This window comes from Aethalodelphis obliquidens, unplaced genomic scaffold (assembly GCF_003676395.1).
Source record: "Aethalodelphis obliquidens isolate GAN/ISIS:26980383/991018 unplaced genomic scaffold, ASM367639v1 scaffold44, whole genome shotgun sequence".
NCBI classification, from domain to species: domain Eukaryota; kingdom Metazoa; phylum Chordata; class Mammalia; order Artiodactyla; family Delphinidae; genus Aethalodelphis; species Aethalodelphis obliquidens.
In genome coordinates, this window is record NW_020837988.1 from 14,078,271 (window position 1) to 14,099,549 (window position 21,279).

The window sequence follows — 21,279 nt, forward strand, 5'->3', positions numbered from 1 at the left end:
AAAGTATTGTCTTTATGCAAACCCACCCAATCGTCTCTTTCTAGATATGGCCTGTGTCCAAAGGAATTTAGTGGAAGTTTGGTTTAGTCTTGGGAAGCAATACTGACTGTGTAGAGAGACACAGGGAAACATGGCAGCAGAAATGTCTGATTGTGTTAAATGCTGGCTTCTAGGCCCCACTCCAGGCTTACTGGGGATGAAACCTGGGACTCTGAATTTTCGCAAGGGCCCAAGCGGTCTCAGAGTCTCTAAATTACAACCCTGAAGTAACTAGTGATTCACTTCTCTGCAGTCCAGAATTCTCCTGACTCTGCGAAGTGGATGCAGAAGTGGATGCATGTTTTTGCTGTCGCCAGCCTGAAGTGGGGAGTGGGAAGGGGTGAGGGGTTCCCGAGTGGTGGGAGCTGTGATCAGGCTGGGCCACTTGGGTTACTGGTTCTTTTCTTTTTTTTTAGTTATTATTTTTAAATTTTTTGACCTCTCTGCACGGCTTGTGGGATCTTTGTTCCCCTGACCAGGGATTGAACCCGGCCCTCCGCAGTGAAAGTGAGGAGTCCTAACCACTAGACCACCAGGGAATCCCGGGTTACTGGTTCTTGTTGCCACTGAGGGTTGGCCCTGTAGGTCTGTTGCATTCCTGTGGACAGGTGCCCTCTCTGTGGGGGACACAGAGGTGCAGGTTCTTTCAGATCATCCAACCTCCAGTATTAACTCACTCCCCATGCTCCGTTCTCGGGCTCCCCAGGTCCAGCTCGTGGTGGTCAGTCATTCCCAACCTCACACCTGGCCACTACTGGGGGTCTGAGCAGAGCCAGGACCTGCTGCCGTCACCCCCACTTCCTCCCTGTCTGGCTGCCACTGTCTGGAAGCAAATCATCTTATTTAGCCTTCAGTTCATAAAAGGCCTTTATTTCCTTCTGACAGTAAAAGTTACTTCTCAGGCACCCACTCTTCTAACAAAGATGGCACTCAGTGCTTGACGGTGACTTCATACGGTGATATTGGTGGCAATTTCTTTCACTAAAGAACCCCACAAGTTTAATCTCTGGTGGGATGACCCTTAACGCCAGAATTTCTGCTAAAGGGAATCAGAGGTTTCGTTTTTGACATTTCCCAGGAGTATCTCATCCATCCTGGCCTGAGCAGAGGGTGGAGCTGGGTTCCCGAGAACTGTCATGCCCAGAAGATGGGGGGTCTTTAGAAAAGCTGACGTGTCTGGGGCATTTCTGTGTGTGGAACTTTCAGCTGGGGCAGGAAGCCTGCAGACCACAGCTTGGATACAAAGACAGCAAAGGAAACCAGAAGAAGTGCTACTTAGAGCTGTTAGTAAACGTTGCTAGGAGTACCTTAGCAAGGCTCCGGAAAAGGATCATAGTCTGTCAAAGATTACACAACAAATCAGCTATGAAGTGGAAAAAGAAAAAGTTCGTCCATGGACCTGGCACATTCCTTAGGGCCCAAATCATGGCAAATCCACATTGTTATGGTCCACAATAATTCACCATATCGATAAGCTTGATAACAAGAAATATGGTCAAACAAACGGTAAGGTTAGGCTTTCTGTTGTCTAAGAGCTTTACACTGATAATCTCATTTAATCCTTATGAAACCTCTATGAAGTGTGCAGAGATATTATTAAATATGTCACAACCAGTAGAGTAATATATATGTCAATGCATGGATCAGATATTTAAAAATATATTCCACCACCCCTAGTTTATCTCTAAATAAACTAAGTTATGTTATAAAACTACTCAACAAGTGATATAAATTTTTGAGCAAATCTTTAATAAATTATTCTCATAATTTCCAAAATTTTGTTGATTTTTAGAAATAGTTGGTATGGTGTTTTGAAACAGGGCTCACGTTCCAGGATGATTGGACATGGGGAACTGCCTTGAATTTTTCCAGTGAATTCCTTGAAACTGGTGGCCATTGGATAATGTGTAATCTCGATAAATTGAGAATTTCTCTTCACACCAGTTGTTCCTGGTGTTAAATCCTCAACTCCTGATGAACAAAAACAATGATAAAATTTTTAAGTATTCCAACCCTTATAATGTTGTTTGAAATTTTTCTATATCCAAAATTTCTGTTATCTTATATTTCTAAATCACAAAAAATCATTTAATCCATTGGTTTAATTTCACTTATCCTTCCACAGAACTTTACAAATACCATTTAGTAGTGTCAGGATTCTATAAATTTAAATGACTTTAGAATTCATTTATTTTCACTTTTGCCCTCAAATAACAAATGTATTTTTATGTAATAATTTATTTTAAGTATTATATTTTCTCTTGGAATTGATACTTTGTTTTGTTACAAGAAGTCATGCCATATTTCTTCATTGTTATAGCATCTTCCACTTCTCTTTCATTTACCAAACTAAGCTTGTAAATCTGAAAGTATTAAAATCTCCACATGATAATAAAACTATAGATTTATAATTCTAAAAATTCCACATGAAAAGATGTTCAACGTCACTAATCATCAGGGAAATGAAAATCAAAACCACAATAAGATATCTCCTCACACCCGTCAGAATGGCCATCATCAAAAGGACAACAAATAACAAGTGTTGGCAAGGATGTGCAGAAAAGGGAACCCTCATGTGCTGTTGGTGAGAATGTAAACTGCTGCAGCCACTATGGGAAACACTATGGAGGGTCCTCAAAAAACTAAAAATAGAACTGTCATACAATTCAGCAATTCCACTTCTGGGTATTTTTCCGAAGAAAACAAAACAATAATTCAAAAAGATATAGGCACCCTTATATTCATTGCAGCATTATTACAACAACCAAGCTACAGAAACAACCTAACCCATCCATAGACAGTTGAATGGGTAAAGAAGATGTGATGTATATACACAATGGAATATTACTTGGCCATAAAAAAGAATGAAATCCTGCTGTTTGCGACAAACTGGATGGACCTAGAGGGTATTATGCTAAGTGAAATAAGTCAGACAGAGAAAGACAAATACCGTATGATCTCACTTATAGAATATAATATTACAAGCCGATTGTACTTTAATTTAAAAATATAAATAAATAAAAGTATTAAAATTTCTGTTAGAATATCCCTAATTAAGCATAAAACTCCCTAAAATGTTTCCTTTTCCAAAGATTTTACCATTTCCGTTAAAATGACCAGGCTTCATAGTTTCCAGACTGTGCGGCTGTAGCACCGCAAGTTCTCCATAAGGTCCAATGGCCTTCCAGTTTTCATTGTCTCAGTTCCCAAGTCTTGAGATATATTACTTAATTCTCTCTGATGTTTATTTGATGAAAGAAGGTAAATTAAAAGTTTGTCAGGCTTCTTCCTCTTCCAGAGATGGTATCTAGAGGCATTCAGGGTGATCCAGCATTTGACATGCCGTCATAGGCTGTTCCATGATACAGCCTCTAACAAAACCAGGCTGTCCCGAACCCCTGGTAACAGAATTGTTTACCTTTATACCAAGAAGGTTGAGAAAGCACCAAAATTCGCATGTGGTGTGCCCAGACTGACTTCGAGGAGTTCGTGCCATGAGACCTAGAGTTCTTATGAGGTTGTCTAAAACAAAACAACATGTCAGCCAGGCCTGTGGTGGTTCCATGTGTGCTAAATGTGTCCGTGACAGGATCAAGCGCGCTTTCCTCATTGAGGAGCGGAAAATCGTTGTGAAAGTGTTGAAAGCACAAGTATGGAGTCAGAAAGCTAAATTTAAAAAATGAAGCTTTGGGACTTCCCTGGTGGCTCAGTGGTTAAGAATCCACCTGCCAATGCAGGGGACACGGGTTCGATCCCTGGTCCGGAAGATCCCAGATGCCGCAGAGCAACTAAGCCCGTGCGCCACAACTACTGAGCCCACGTGCCTACAGCTTCATGCTCCACAACAAGAGAAGCCACCACAATGAGAAGCCTGTGCACCGCAACGAAGAGTAGTCCCCTCTGGCCGCAACTAGAGAAAGCCTGTGCGCAGCAACGAAGACCCAAAGCAGCCAAAAATAAATTAAAATTACAAAAAAAGAAGCTTTTTTGAGTATTAAAAAATTTTTTTTAAGTTTGTCAGGAAAATACTTTAAGATTGACATGATTCACATCTTTAATTACATCACTCAGAGGTGACTATAGAGGGTTCAACACCACCTGTCTGAGGACGGGTTCCTGAGCAACAGAGCCTGAGATGAAATTCTTGAGCATGTGATTTACCAAGGGAGTGATTGAAGGAGAAGGGAAGGGCACTGTCATGTAGAACAGGACCCGGGAAGCAACTAAGCAAAGATGAGGGTTCAGCTGAACTTGACGCACTGTCTGCTCCCATGGGGTGATGTGGGGTGTGAGTTGTGCCATGGGGTTTGGTCCATCTTGTGGCCAGGGAGCTGGGTTTTTACACCTCCCCTCCGTTGTTCAGTCGTTATCACGGGCCTGGGGGGGGATGTGCCTAGGACCACTCAGGCATCTCTGGACAAGCTGTCCTCCAGGGAGGATGAGCCACTCCACCCAGTCTGGAGGAGGGGAGTGGGGCCTGCCCGACAGCATTTGTCTAGAAACAGCTTCTAAAATCTTGGCTGAAACTCCAAATTTCCCAGACTTCCTCTCTACCCTGCTCTAGTATTCCTACTCTGTACAAAACCCGGTAAGATTTTCATGAAACATCATGGAAACCATGTTTCTCAAGCACGGACAGTAACATTTGGATATAGTATTTCACATGTTCCTTCCCCTTTAAGAGATAAACAAAAACAAGTGACTATTTTTGAAGACTTGAATTTTACATTTTAATTTAAAAATATATGTTAGGGAAATAGTTTCAAAATTTTTTTCTTATTTCAATAGTTACATTTTACACCAAGTAGGACCATTAATTTAGGTCACAGTGATACACCCATGCTTTTTTATTCTTTTTTGAAATTCATTAATTTCATGTCTAAAAACACTTAACTGTTTAAAACTATACACTAGATTGTGTTAAAAATTCTGATAGCAGTTTCTGAATATTCTCACTTGCTTTATAGATATAATTTTGATGTTTACATTTCCAGAATTTTTATTATTTCAAAAACCTACGTGAAACAGATTTAAGGTATTCTTTTCATTATTTTGCTCACTGGGTTTGTAGAATTTATCAGAGCAATGAGCTTTGCCAGAACAAGATTACCATCCTGATGAAATATATTTAGTATTTTCAATTTTTTACATCATAACATCTGAGCCCCATTTGTTCACAGCACAACTTTAAAAAAAAAATTGTTTTATTTATTTATTTTTGGCTGCATTGGGTCTTGGTTGCTGCGCGCGGGCTTTCTCCAGTTGCGGCGAGTGGGGGCTACTCTTCGTTGCAGTGCGCGGGCTTCTCACTGTGGTGGCTTCTCTTGCTGCGGAGCACGGGCTCTAGGCGCGCCGGCTTCAGTAGCTGTGGCACGCAGGCTCAGTAGCTGTGGCACATGGGTTTAGTTGCTCTGCGGCATGTGGGATCTTCCTGGACCAGGGCTCGAACCCGTGTCCCCTGCATTCGCAGGCGCATTCTTAACCACTGCGCCACCAGGGAAGCCCCCGCAGCACAACTTCTGAGTCCTGTTCATATTTTTTGTTAGAATAATTAAATTGGTTTTCATTCCAGAAATAGAAATCATTTGCTTTATTTTGTACTGCTTCTTGTACAGTGTAAAAAGACATTCTGGGCTGTTCTGATTTGAGCAGAAGATGTTCTGGGCTGCAGTTCACTATTCATTTCACTTCTGATTTGTTCCCACAGATTCTGTACTTGGTTGAATAGTGACCCCTAGACTTCATACCCACCCAGAACCTTAGAATGTGAGCTTATTTGAAAATGAGGTCTTTGCAGACGTAATTAGTTAAGTTGAAGTCATTCTGGTATCCTTATAAGAAGGCAGCTTTGTGATTCATCGTAGGGGTTAGGGCTGGCAGGGACTCCACTTGTTCTCCAGTTCTCCTGCATCAAGATGGCTGGGCTGCTGCTGAGGAGGGGTCTCCATCCCTGGGCTCTGGAGTGATGTCAACTGACCCCCTACCCCCTCTCAGGGAAAGGGGGTGCTGAGGATTCTAGGAAGATCCAGTCAGTTCACAGGCCAGTTGCCAGCCTCACCCTCCTTGTCCTGATTCTTCTTGGGACTTGCTCTACCTGCCCACAGCTGTGATAGTGAGCTTTGGTGTCCATTCCTGGACTGGGCTGGTGACCGCCCAATTGTGGGGGTCACCACTCAGGAACAACACCATATGAATGGATTCACCAGGGCCTTTTCTACCTCTTGGAGCTTGCTGTGCTCTCATCTAGAGTGTTTCAAGGACCAACGGCAAGGATCTAGCACTTGCTGAACATCTCCTGGCCAGGGGTCAGCCCATCAGATGGGCCAACTCACTCCATCTTCATAATAACCCTATGGGTTGTTCTGTTTCACAGATGGAAAAGCCGTTCAGGAACAGAGCTAGGTCTCCAGCGTAGAGGCAGATCTGGAATATTAACCAAGATGCCTAGCCACACTGAGCTATGGCAGATTGTCATTAGAAGACTAAACACGTCGCCCTCCTCCCCTACATGATCAGTGAGAGGATCACAGGCCCACCCTCAACAGAAAATTCACTTTAGCGTGTGTTTGACCCCTTATATACTTGGAAGAAATTTGCAACGGCTTTTACAACACCAGCTAACATCAGAATTCCTGCGTTCGCATCCAGAGCTGTGATGTGTAGACCTAGAATCTTCCGTCTAGAGCTACAAGTGTGCAAAGGTAGGCGCCCAGGGGCATCCATGCAGTTTTGCCTGTAATCATGAAAAATCACAAACACCTAAATGCCTATCCATTGGGAACAGGTTGTTTAAATTGTAGGATGTTTTTGACATTCTGTTCATTTGTGAAACAGCTTTTTTGTGTGATGTAATTCACATACCATAAAATTTAAAGTATAGAGTTCAGTGGTTTTTAGTATATTCACGAAGAGGTGCAACCATAGCCACAATCTAATTTTAGAACATTTTTATTACCCTGTAAAGAAATCCCATACAAGATATTTTGGAGCCATTTTTTTAAAAAAGAGGTAGTTCTCTGTGTATTTAAATGAAAATATATGCATGATGCGCAAAAGGTTAAAAAAAATCACGTTGCAGAAAATATATAAGATATCCCATCTATTTATAATATATATCTAAACATGTTTTTTTTTAATATTTATTTATTTTGGGGGGGCTGCATTGGGTCTTCGTTGTTGTGCGTGGGCTTCTCTAGTTGCAGCAAGCGGGGTCTACTGTTCCTTGCAGTGCACGGGCTTCTCATTGCAGTGGCTTCTCTTGTTGCGGAGCACGGGCTCTAGGTGCATGGGCTTCAGTAGTTGTGGTGTGTGGGCTCAGTAGCTGTGGCTCGCGGGCTCTAGAGCACAGGCTCAGTAGTTGTGGCACACAGGCTTAGTTGCTCTGCAGCATGTGGGATCTTCCTGGACCAGGGCTTGAACCTGTGTCCCCTACATTGGCAGGTGGATTCTTAACCACTGCGCCACCAGGGAAGTCCTAAACATGTTTATATGTTTGTTCATTCATTCATTCATTCATTCACTTATTTGTATATGCATAGAGCACTCTGTCTGGAGAAAGGAATGAGGAAGTTTTATTTTAAATACCTTTTATATAGCATTTAAAAATTTTTTTTTTATTTTGGTTGTACTGGGTCTTAGTTGTGGCATGCGAACTCTTAGTTGTGGCACGCATGTGGGATCTAGTTCCCTGACCAGGGATGGAATGCGCATCCCATTCATTAGAAGGCAGATTCTTTTTTATTTATTTATTTATTTATTTATGGCTGTGTTGGGTCTTCGTTTCTGTGCGAGGGCTTTCTCTAGTTGTGGCAAGCGGGGCCACTCTTCATTGCGGTGCGCAGACCTCTCACTATCGCGGCCTCTCTTGTCGCGGAGCACAGGCTCCAGACGCGCAGGCTCAGTAATTGTGGCTCACGGGCCCAGTTGCTCCGCGGCATGTGGGATCTTCCCAGACCAGGGCTCGAACCCATGTCAGCTGCATTGGCAGGCAGATTCTCAACCACTGCGCCACCAGGGAAGCCCCTTATATAGCATTTTTATGCTATATATTTTATACAGTATTTTTACATCAGTGTTGTGTTTCTACTAGAAATAATAACCAAGGGTGAAATAAGCAATGAGGGTGTCCAAAGCTGATAAAGAAGTGTTAGAAGTGATTGGTACAAATTTAAAGGTTAAAAAAAAAAATGATTTTTTTGTGTGTCTAACCTAATATTCCATTAGATGGTGCCATTGTAAAATTTCTATAATTTCAAATGGGCCATGGAAGGACTGGGCACACCCATTAACTGTTTCTGCCCGTGAAGACTTATTATTGTTGTTGCTTGTTTTTCTTTTAAGTCACTTGAAAAAGAAAAAAGTTAAAGCCCCCTTCAGTAATACCCTATTAGTTCAAACCAATGGGGGTAAATGAAATGAGGTACTTATTAAAGGAATTTAATCATTAGATGAAAAATACTGTCAAATGCATGTAAAATGGGCACTTGGGGACAAGTTATTTTCTCTCAGTCCTATAAAAATTCGCCACTGATACTCTGATTACCAGAAGTGCAACATGTTGTCTGCTACTTTGGAATTTTCCATATTCCTGAGCAGGCTGGGATTCCTACCTTTTCTCCAACGACAACTCCTCCATTACTTCTCTGTCCTAAATCTCATTACTGGGAAGATTTTACCCATATAGTAATAGCATTTACTAAGTAGTTAAAGGTTTTTCTGTTTTGTATTTATTTATATATGTATTTGATCAATTGAAGTTCTTAATAGACAAAGGGACAGCCTTGCTGGGTTGATATAACTCCAGCCAAAAGCTGGAGGAACTTGAACTGGGTGGTAGAAGCAAGGGCCCTGGGGCCAGCCTGGCACTGTGGGCAATGACTGTAGCTGTACCGAACTCACGGGACTGAGCCACAGTGCATGTAAATCACATGTCGCACTACAACAAACACCAGTTACTATCATCGGCATTTTATTCAGCATGTGCCGCTGTATCTTCAGACAGCCACTTGGATTCTCTTTCACTGACCTACCCGTCGCTCACCCCGGAACGCACAAGTTGAGCACTCCTGGCCTGGGTTTACCTCTGGGCTGACAGTTACCATGCTCACAAGTGCTCCTCTTCCCTGCTTGAAATGCCCCAAATCACCTTGTTTATATTGTTGGTGAGCTAAGTAAGGGGACTTTTAGTTTTACAGGTTTACAAATCATTATGGAAGCATCCACTTTTGGGGGCCAGTTTTCGTGAAATCCTCGGTACTGAAACGGTACCACAGAAGTAAAGAGCACAGAGTGGAATGTTGATGAGTCCTTTTAATTCAGGAAAGAGTCAGCTTGCAGATCTCAGATGGGGTGAATCTGAAGAACAAATTACCGTAATTTTGACAGTTGGTCAGAATTTGGTACCCGGATTGCTTACAGCCAGACCTACCAGCAGGTGGCTTCGTCTGTACTAGGGACAGGTGCAAATGAGCCAGTTCTAAAAAGGGAACAGGCTCTTACCGGATCGCAAAATGCAATTCTGTAGACAAACCCCATAGATATAGGAAAATTAATTTTATCGGAGGAGGTGAAAAAAATTCTGTCCCGTAAGAGGGAGAGAAGAGGAATTGTTCTCTTTGCTTTTAATGGTATTAGTGTGTGTTGTGTGTGTGTGTTGGCAGGTAGGTGCATACTAGGCTTACGTTCTTTAGATGGTGACCTCCTTGAGAGCAGGGAAGTGTCGTACTCATTGCCCCCCACCTCACCCACCCAGCCCGTGCAGGGCATTCAGTGCCCACCCACCTGATGAGAGTTGAATTGCTGGGTAGCAATTAGCAAGGAATGACTTTAGGTGGGGGTGACTTTAGTGTTTGGAGCTCCCAGCAAGTGGAGGCCTGCTCCAAACTCCAAACTCCCTGGTTTGCCCTACGGTGTTTCTCGCCCTGAGGTCTTGTCCTCTTTCAGGCCCCAAGCCCCAGGAGAACAAAGCTGTAGTGACTGTTTAGATTTCCTATACTGGCGATTTCTATGGGTTCCTGGGCTGGTGGGTTTTTTGGGGTTTTGTATGTGTGTGTTTGGTTTTTTTTGCCAGGGGTGAGAGTGGGGAGGGAATGGAGAGGGTGTCCAGAAGGAAAAACTGTACTTTTCTTTAAGCGCCAACATTATTCTAGGCACTGTGTTAAATTTAGTAGCTAAGCGTAACTTACATGCCATAAAATTCATGCATTATAACTGTATACTTCAAAGACTTTTAGTTAGGATCCGGCGATCCTAACTGCTAGGATGCCCAGTTAAATTTGAATTTCAGGTAGACAACAAACATTTTTTTAGTGTAAGTATGCCCCCATAGGAATATTTGGGATACACTTATACTAAAAAGATTATTTGTTGCTTTTTTGAAATTCAAATTTAACTGAACAGCCTATATTTTTATTTGCTAAATTTCAAAACTCTTCGTAAATATAGAGAGTTGTGCAACCATCACCACAATCTGGTTCTAGAGCATTTCCATCACCCAGAAGTTCCCTCTTGCCCATTTGCCATCAATCCCTAATCCCTCCCCAAGTCCCAGGTAGCTACTGGTTTGCATTTTGCTTTTATAGATTTGAGGAAGACTGGGGTGGGGGTGGGGGGGGGTTGTTTGGTTTTTTGGTTTGTTTGTTTTTGTTGCTGTTTTGTTTTGCTGCAAAAAGCTTTGTTGTTTCTATTTGGTCCAGGGCTTGGAAGAGGGCTCCAGGGTGATTAAAAAACTGCCTAGTAGCTGCAGAGAGAGGCTTCAGCTGTCACACAATTTAGTTTAAACTCTAAGTATTTGCATGAAGAGTTTGGTTTCATTTTTCCTGAATGTGAAACCACAGAGAAGACTGGCCACCCCATATGGGGTTTGGTTTGTCTTTTGTCACACACCTCACCGTATGGTGTGGTAAGTTCTGTGAGACCCAGAAAACAGGTCTCTGGGGTGCAGTTATGTGGATTATTTGAATCTCTCCGTGTTTACAGACCACTTGGGTAAACCGCCCGTGGTGAAGGCTGAGAGCCGCCGGCCCTCAGAGGGGGGCCTTTCCAGGCCCAGCCAGGGCAGGGCAGGAGGATGCCCAGTTAAATTTGAATGTCAGGTAGACAACAAACATTTTTTTAGTGTAAGTATGCCCCCATGCAGTATTTGGGCTACACTTATACTAAAAAGATTATTTGTTGCTTATTTGAAATTCAAATTTAACTGAACATCTATAAGTTCAGGTGATCTGAGGAGCCATTCAAGGACACTGCACGCTACACTGGTCGAATGCTGGTCCTTGGCTACCTGGGCCCAGTCTTGGAGTGACTTAACTAAATGAAATATTACGTGTCAAGGAGCCTTACACTGTGCCTGGTGTGTGTAGCTGAAAACAGCCTTCCGTGAATTCAGAGTTCATCTGACACATACTGCTGAAGACCCAGTGAGGCCTACAGCATCTCCAACTGAGAGTGTGCACGAAAGATGCCCTCTGCTTTAAGACGGGTAATCCTTTAACAGCCTGTGTTTACTGAGCACTAGCTGTGTGCCAGCATTTGCTAAGTGCTCCGTGTGTGTTAACATCTAATCCTCACAAACGCTCTAAGGCAGATACTGTCATTCTCCCTATCCTGCCTGTGAGGAAGTGGAGGCTCAGAGAGGTTAAGTCCCCCAAGGTCACACAGCTCGTCTGGACCTAGAAGAGCCTTTTCTTACTACTACTCTGTGCTGCCTCACGTAATGACGTGGTAAATTCTGTGCGAGCCCAGAAAGCGAGGTGTTTGAACCATGGGGAAGCCTTCCCAGGCATCTCCCCTGAGGGGTTAGCTGGCCAAAGAACCGGGGAACAGCACTCCAAGCAGAGGGAATGGCATATGCAAAGGTAAGAGGCAAGAGAATGAGGCACGATGAAGAGTAACCAATGAGGCTTGGGACAAATATTTCAGAGCATTTCCCCAAAAACTGGAATTTTCCTTGGGAAAAATAAAAAAGTCTAATTTTAGCAAGGGAAAGAGTCTCAGGTGAGAGCCCTGAAGACCTTCAGGAGCAACTTGCAGCAAGTACCTTAGATTGGTGAGCTGTCTCCGGCCCATCTCTCTCCCTCACCAGGCCTGCTTTTCTGCTGTAAAAAGGCTAATAATACCCATATGTGTGTGGCTCACATACCCAGAATCCTATAGGGCTTAATGTAAGATAATGAAATGGAATAATGTGGGTGACATACACGGAGGAGTTTTATAGTCGGCATGTGGCCACACAGGTGTGACGTAGTGCTGGGCCCGCCAGGTCGCCCAGGCACCTGTGCCCGATGTACACCTTTAAGAGGAGCCTAAACCCCTTCCCTTCTACTCTCAGCAGCAGAGGGTTTTCAGTGTTGATTTCCAGCTAGCAGGGACCTCCTCTTTCTTCCTCTACCTGTGGTTCTGGAGGCTCCGCCTGGAGAGGCGCCAGGCATCTAACTGACTCTGGAGCTGGGATTTTTTTGCAGGGAGCCAGAGGAAAGGAAAAATCCTCTTGCTGACTCTCCCTCTCTGGCTTCCCGGTGATTTATCACTATGGAAACGGAGCTCTTTTCCTCTTTGCTGTGGGCTGGCTGGGGGCGCACATTGTTGGTGCCCTTGCTGCACAGATCAGAAGTTCCTTCCTCTTTCCTGTTGCAGAAATGCCACAGTCACCACCGTTGTCCAAGAACTGCAGCTCACACCTGAAGAGCTCAGCCTTGGGAAAAACAATCTCATTTGATTCCCCAGGGGTCCTGGGGGCCTTCTGGGTAATCGGTGGGGGCCTGAAAACAATGCCAGTGTGAGAACAATGCAGCCTCCAGGGCTGAACTGGGGCCCTGCTTTTCCCCTTCCTTCAGCTTTCCTAGCTGCATTTTAAAAATGGATTTACAGGCAGACGCAGGTAGTCTGTATTGTGTTAGGTTGCAGTAAACTCAAAGTGCCTTTGTGTGGGCAGAACCTTCTTTGAGGGCAGGGCAGATGTGACTACAGGCAGGCCTGTGCCCACCCACTTGTGGAGACCCCAGGAGAAATCTGTTCTTGGAGGGTAAGACTTGCAGATGGAGGGCAGATGTGGATACCGGGGAAGGGAGATGCAGATGCAGGGGAGAGGGGTATTCAGAGGAGACTGCATACCTGTGTCATCATCAGTCACTTGCGCATTCACATGAGGTTTCAGGTGCTGTCAGCTGGAGGCCTGGCTGAGAGCTGGCTCTGCTGCGGTTAGTTCAGCACTCAGGCTGCTCGTTAAAGGCTGGTGCCTGGGGCTCTTACCTGGCTGTCCAGTGGTTAAGACTCCGCGCTTCACTGCAGCGGGCACGGGTTCAATCCCTGGTCAGGGAACTAAGATCCCGCATGCTGCCGTGGGCACGGCCCAAAAAAAGGCTCGTGCCTGGGCTGGAGCACCCTAGGCCTAACATCACACGTACTGGGCTAGGTCCTGGGTACAAGGACACAGAGCATGTGGTAAGCAGGGATCCCAGAGACAATGAAGGAAGCTTTCTAGCCAGGAAGTCCTGAGACAGCACCAGATCCACTTTGGCTGCACAGGCAGGTCATGGCCAACCTCAGGAACCTTCTCTGTAAGTTGACCTAAGGAATATCTCTCCCAGCCTCGTCCTATGGGAGGAGGAGGGAGCTAAGGGCACCTCACATTTATCCATTTCACTGTTCAACAGGGCCATCAAGAATAACTGTCTAGGGACTTCCCTGGTGGTCCAGTGGGTAAGTCTCCACGCTCCCAGTGCAGGGGACCCTGCTTCAATCCCTGGTCAGGGAACTAGATCCTGCATGCTGCAACTAAGACCCAGCGCAGCCAAAATAAGTAAGTAAGTAAATAAATAAATAAGAATAACCGTCTGCATGAAACTGGTCTTGAACTTATCTGGGAGGGAAATACTTCATTTAGGAGGAGCTGGTGCATTTCAGTGCATCTCTAGGATAGTATTCAAAAACCCCTTTACCGCCTCAAACATCCAGATCTTTCCTAGGTCTCAAAATATTCCTATTCTCTTTGCATCTAGAAGGTTCTTTTATTTGGGAGAAGATTTCCAAGTTTCTACCAGATTCATATTCTAAGCAGCAGTGTGAAAATTCGTGTTTTATTTTTGTCAGCAGAGCTGCCTGAACCTCTGGACCCCAAGGGGAGCCCTGGCCTTTAGGGAAAAGGTGACAGAGGTAGCCCTGCAAAATACCTTCAGAGCAGCTCAGCTCACCTCTTCCTCTTGGTACAAGAGAATGAGCCTCTGTGAGGAGGACCTTCTAGTTCTCTCTGATTCTCTGTGTGTACTCCTGGGACCAGCAGAAATGGAGGACTTTTGTGCAATGCTCAGCTTCCTCCTCACTGCCCTGAAGGTCTCACTCCCTATAAAACCTCAGGAGAAGTGGAGGGGCCACCCTCCAGTAATTCCAACAACACCTGAGTCAGGGAGCATCTGACCAGCGCTTGCATCCTCCAGGAACAGGGAACCAGTCCATTTTTTTTTAACAGCGCTTTTTTTTTTTTTTTTTTGGCCATACCACACGGCATGCAGAATCTTAGTTCCCCCGACCAGGGATCAAACCTGTTCCCCCTGCACTGGAAGCACAGAGCCTTAATCACTGGACCACCAGGGAAGTCCCTAAATAATGATTTTTATTGAGATAATAGTAGATTCGCATGCCTTTGTAATAAATAATAGAGAAAGCCCTTGTACGTTACCCAGGTTTCCGCAGTAGTAACATTTTAGTGTTACATTATAATGTCACAGTACATTGACATTGATACAACCCACCCATAGTATTTAATCTCCCCAGTTTTACTGGTACTCACTTGTGTCTCTGTGCGTAAAGTTCTAAACAGCTTTATCACCTCTGTAGAGTTATGTATCCCTCACCACAGTCAGCACACTGTTCCCAAGACACAAGGATCCCATCCCTTTTATAGCCACGCCCACTTCCTTCCCTGTCCCCATCCCCAACCTCTGGAAACTGCTAATCTGTCCTTCATTTCTAAACTTTTGTTATTTCAAAAATGTTATGTAAATAGGATCACATTTGAGGGATTGGGTTTGTTCGCTCAGCCTCTTGCCCTGGAGATTCATCCAAGTTGCTGCATGTATCAATAGTTTGCTCCTTTTCATTGCTGAGGAATATTCCATGGTGTACATGTACCATCGTTTATTTAATCATTCATTGAAGGACATCTGGACTGATTCCAGTTTTTCAGGAAAGCTGAAATGACAAAGCTGCTGTGAACATTCATGTACAGATTTTTTGTGTGAATATACTTTTAAAATTTCTCCGGGCAGCTGTTCCAGTTTTTAGACAGCTCTAATTAAAGAAGATGCTTGAGGGACTTCCCTGGTGGCACAGTGGTTGACTCTGCGCTCCCAGTGCAGGGGGCCCGGGTTCAGTCCCTGGTCAGGGAACTAGATCCCACATGCGTGCTGTAACTAAGAGTTCACATGCCACAACTAAGGAGCCCAAGAGCCACAACTGAGACCCGGCGCAACCAAATAACTAAATAAATTTTTTAAAAAAGAAGATCCTTGAGCTCTGTGAGGGATCCATTTGAGACCCACATGTGTTCTCACATTCTCAAGAGTTAGAAATGTTTATACAGGCTCCTGGCTTGGTCCTAAATCACATGAATCTCATGTCTGTCCAGAAGCACCGTTTCCTGTGCATATTCTCCTACTCCAACTTGGCTGCCTTTTTTATTTGGATGTATCTATTTTAATTTTGTTTAATCAGGTAATGAAGCTGTAAAGAAACAGGAAACATTAAGACAGTTGTATAGAACAAATTGAAGGATTACATCCTAAAATAACCTGGGTGAATAAATATTTCATATTCAGTGTGTTTCAACTTTTTTAGAGTTTGACCCCTTCAGTCTTTGTTCTAAGCCAAAGATTTTCCTGTTGTGGGGCATTTCAAGAAGCCCTGAAATGTTTTTCTTCCAGAGGCACCATGCAAGGGATTCAGGGCTCAGGCCTGGAGTCAGGCAGCCAGTGTTACAACGGACTTAAATCAGCTGTGGGATTGTGAGCAAGTGTACTAACCTTTCCGAGATTCTCTTTTCTCTCCTATACAATGAAGATAATTCTAGCATCTAATCCACAGGATTAAATGAGACAATCCATGAGAAATCGTAAGTCCTCAGTAAATTTTAGCAGAAACTCATCTCCAAATCTCTTGAGAACAATGCTTCAAAACCCTTCACTGAAGGTTGTCTCAAGGGGGTTGTGGGGGAGAATTATATCTCATTGCCCAGAGAAAAACTCGCTGCAATTCTTCTGTACCTAGTTTCTCCCTCAAAGTCAAGTCCCCACCACCCCTCCCAAATCAGCCAGTCAGCCTCCCACTGTGGTCTTTGCTCCCAGATGGGCCCCTTTCTTCCTCAGGTAGCTGTTTAGAATTCTCTGTGTTTCGCCAGGGACTCTGGTCATTCTGCCACCCCCAGCTGGCACCCCATCCCCCTGAGATGAAGACTGAGCACTTGGGCTGCATTTTGCTTTCCTTCTTGTTTTCTCGGTTCCTGTTCAGTTGGTCAGACAGATCCACTCAGGTTTCCACAACAGGGACACAGATGCCTTTTCGCACCGTCTGACGGGTGATGCACGAGCTTCATGAACAACTTCATGGCTCTTCTTAGCATCGAGTCAGAATGGTGATCCCAGTCCAGCCCACAAGCAACAGAGGCCACTTAATGACCTTTGTGATGAGGACAACTGTCTTCTTTCCATTTCCTTTGTCTTCAACCCCAGCAATCAGCAGGAACACTGCTCAGACTCATGGCATTGGCTTTTTTCTTTTTTTATAGATTTTATTTATTTATTTATTGGCTGCTTTGGGTCTTCATTGCTGTGTGCGGGCTTTCTCTAGTTGCGGCGAGCAGGGGCTACTCTTCATTGCGGTGCAAGGGCTTCTCATTGCAGTTGCTTCTCTTGTTGTGCAGCACAGGCTCTAGGCACACGGGCTTCAGTAGTTGTGGCTCGCAGGCTCTAGGGCACAGGCTCAGTAGTTGTGGCTCGCAGGCTTAGTTGCTTCGCGGCACGTGGGATCTTCCTGGACCAGGGCTTGAACCTGTGTCCCCTGCATTGGCATGCGGATTCTTAACCCCTGTGCCACCAGGGAAGCCCTATGGCATTGGCTTTGACAAATATTTGCCTCCTAGAAGCTTTATCAGTAAGATGAAGAGACGTGCAGTAGCCAGTCTTCCACTGGACAGAGGAGGAGTGGCCTCCGTGGCTGCCAGGGTTCGTCCCAGAGGAGACTCCGCAGCCCTCTGGAAACATCTCCCCCTCTCTCAACTGTCTTTAAAAACTTTCGCAAAACTTTCCCTCATCCGCTGTGTTACAAAGATCTAACTAAAATAGACCTCCCTATAGGTTCTACCCAAAGGTTAAAAAAAAAAAGTCCCATTCCTTTTTCACATAAAAACAGTGCAATTGAGAAATGCAAATCAAAGCTACAATGAGGTATCAACTCACTCCGGTCAGAATGGCCACCATCAAAACATCTACAAACAGTAACTGCTAGAGAAGGTGTGGAGAAAAGGGAACCCTCCTGCACTGTTGGTGGGAATGTAAATTGGTACAACCACTATGGAGAACAGTATGGAGGTTCCTTAAGAAGCTAAAAATAGAGCTACCATATGATCCAGCAATCCCACTCTTGGGCATATATCCAGAGAAAAACATGGTTCAAAAAGATACATGCACCCCAGTGTTCACTGCAGTGCTGTTTATAATAGCCAGGAGACGGAAGCAACCTAAATGTCCATTGACAGATGAATGGATAAAGAAGATGTGGTACATATCTCAATGGACTATTACTCAGCCATTAAAAAGAATGAAATAATGCCATTTGCAGCAACATGGATGAAACTGGAGATTATCATACTAAATGAAGTCAGACAGAGAAAGACAAATATCATATGATATGACTCATATGCAGAATCTAAAAAAAAATGATACAAATGAACTTGTTTACAAAACAGAAACAGACTCACAGACTTGGAGAATGAACTTATGGTTACCGGGGTGGTGGGGGAAAAGTGAGGGGGAGGGATAGATTGGGAGGTTGGGATTGACATGTACACACTGCTATATTTAAAATAGATAACCTACTCTAAGGTTATCTATTTTAACCTTAGAGTAGGTTATAAGGACCTACTATTAAATAAATAAATAAATTTTAAAAATAAATAAAAGCAATGCAATTATTTAAAGATAATTATCAGATACTCTCCCAAATCTTCCTTCTTAGTCTTAACATTTCCACTCCCTTCAAATGTTCCTCTTATGATGTGGTTCGAAGGCCCCTTGCCTTGGTATTTTCATCACCCCTCCATATGCTTTTGGGTGTCACCCCCTGAACTGAGCATGTGTGACAAAATACAGTGGGGCAGTCTTCTCCCCACTTCTGAACTCTTTCATTAATGTTGCCAACGGGGACGATAGCCACGCCCCTTTCAAACTCATCAGTCTTTCCCCACGCATCCTCCTGTTAAGCAACATGTCTGTCATCTGTCATCCTGTATTTGCAAGGTCAGCTTTGAGGAACTAAGACCAGGAATTTTAACTTTCTATTGTGTGTCATCATTTGGCCCATTGCACCCTCCTAGTGACATCCTTTTGACTACTGATCCTGTCCTTTGGCCTCTTACCTATCTATCCCTCCCAGTGTTGTGTCATTCAGGGATCGAGTCAGCACACTTTCCATCCCTCCTGTGAGCCAGGAGAGGGAAGAAGACAACCACATGGCATTCCACTACAGATGTCTTTTGCTTTTTGGGTTTTTTGTTTGTTTGTTTGTTTTTTAATATTTTTAAAATATTTATTTTTTTTTTTGGCTATGCTGGGTCTTAGTTGCAGCACGTGGGATCTTCGTTGCGACATGCAGGACCTTTTTTTTTTTTTTAGTTGCGGCATGTGGGCTTCTTAGTTGCAGCATGCGAACTCTTAGTTGCGGCATGCATGTGGGATCTAGTTCCCTAACTAGGGATTGAACCTGGGACCCCTGCATTGGGAGCGCAGAGTCTTACCCACTGGACCACCAGGGAAGACCCTACAGATGTCTTTTGAATTGACCTTGAATAAAACTCTTTGGATCTAATTGTCCCACAAATGACAGATGCCACACACTTCTCCAGGAGGACCCCAGGACACACCTGGTCAGACGTCTTGCTGAAATCAGAAACCCTGTACCTGCAGTGTTTTACTCATTCAACAATCTAGTAACTCTGACAACAAAAAAAACCAGGTTAACTTGTCTGACTTACTTTTGGAAGATCTCTGCTGGTTTCTGGTCATTTCTGCTTCCTGCCTGGTAGCTACAAGTGCCCCCTGCCAACACCTGTAAGAGTTCTGCTCTGATCTGTACTGACTGTTGGGTGCTAGGATCCCATTTTAGTCCCTTCACTGAGCACCCTTCCTCCTGTCCCCCCTCCTTCATGACCCAGGCTTCATCTAGGCCTTAATACATGGCCTAACTCCTCCTGGGCATGACCCTCACTGGCAGCCCTGTCAGGTCTGGCCTAGACTCCCCATTCTCTACCCTTCCCTGAATTCTAGCCACAGAGGTCTGGGCCCCCCCTGTATATATATATATATGCGTGCATGCGTGCGTGTGTGTGTTTTTGATGAAGACTTTATTGAAGTTCCGTACACAATGAGAGCCATAACTCACTAGGAAAAGACTTTAGGGCGTGCTTAGACACAGCATAGAGTTTTTACATACCTAATAAGTAATCTGCTAGAATTTTGTAGAGGATGGATATCAAGGCCCCTGTGATCTATGGTTTTAGGAGTCCCTATCCCCACCCCCCCCCCCCTTTTTAAAACTCAGTACATTTCCTGGGGTTCAGGCTAGATATGAGAAGGGAACAAGTCTCCCCCCACAACTTCATCACCTGGATGTCCAGCTCAGGAATAACACCAACCTGCTTAGCCCAGAAGGCTGGGGAGGTGAAGGCTCTTCAGCAGGAACCATTGTTTCCTTTCAAAGCAGGGGATGGAGGGATCCCCTGAGAACCGAGAAGAGAGAGGGCCCTCACAAGCCCTGGCCTCTGCTTCCTCTGTGGCTGCCCCAGCCAGATTTCCTGTTAAAACTGAGGTGACGAATAGATGATCACATTAAGAAATGGACACGCACTTCTGCCGACCTCATGAAAGCCAGTTGGGCACGGACAAAGCTACACACACACACTGGACTGAGAATCACGCCGATAGGTAATGTTTTAAATACTTTAAAGCAATTTTCTTTCTTAAATTCCTAGAATCTATGTGCAGAAGTGGGCAAGTCATAGAGAGGTGGACTTCCCTGGTGGCACAGTGGTTAAGAATCTACCCGATTAAAAAAAAAAGAATCCACCTGCCAATGCAGGGGACACGGGTTCGAGCACTGGTCCAGGAAGATCCCACATGCTTCACATGCGGAGCAACTAAGTCCATGCGCCACAACTACTGAGCCTGCGCTCTAGAGCCCGCGAACCACAACTACTGAAGCCCGCGTGTCCTAGAGCCTGTGCTCCGCAACAGGAGAAGCCACCGCAATGAGAAGCCCGCATGCTGCAACGAAGCGTAGCCCCCTCTCGCCACAACTACAGAAAGCCCGCACGCAGCAACGAAGATCCAATGCAGTCCAAAAAAAAAATAATTTATTTTTTAAAAAAAAAAAGAAAGAAAAGAAAAGACAAGGGGCTCAGGCTGCTCACAGTGTAGTTTCGACTCATGGCAGACAAATGGTTTTGAAGAGGGCTTCTGGGAGCTTCCAGAGAACCTAATCAGTGTTTGTCAGATTGTTTTTGAGTACATTTCACATTTGCTCAACAGCCAACTTAAAACAAAATTCTGAATCAAAACCTGATGATAAGCTGAAACTGCCTGTTCTTTAAACCTAAGTCACTTTTTGTATCTAAAATTCATTTTGCTGATCCTCAGATAAACCATGACCATTTCCCACATCCTCCTCCAAGAGTTGTTCCTGGCAGGGTAATTTCTTCATGAACTTAGGATAAATCAATTTGGATTTCCTCTTATTTTAGCAAAGTTTACCTCAGTCTTGGATAGAAGGGACAGAAAGGGGAGGGTAAGGACAAAAATTACTCCATTTTTTATTATTATTATTACCATTACTGCTGCTAAGGTAGTATCGAGAGCAGCCACCATCTAATGGATATATCATTACTTTTGGAATTTATCAAGACATCTAAGACATCCTCATGGAGAAGGCTGGAGTAAATGGTAGTAGAACGAGGGAATTTATAGCTTGCAGAACATT

General features: G+C 44.3%; 1 pseudogene; it reads left to right on the top strand.

Moving 5' to 3' along the window:
• The first annotated feature begins 3,304 nt into the window (after positions 1-3,304).
• Positions 3,305-3,745, top strand: LOC113606636 (60S ribosomal protein L34 pseudogene; annotated as a pseudogene).
• Positions 3,746-21,279: the final 17,534 nt, after the last annotated feature.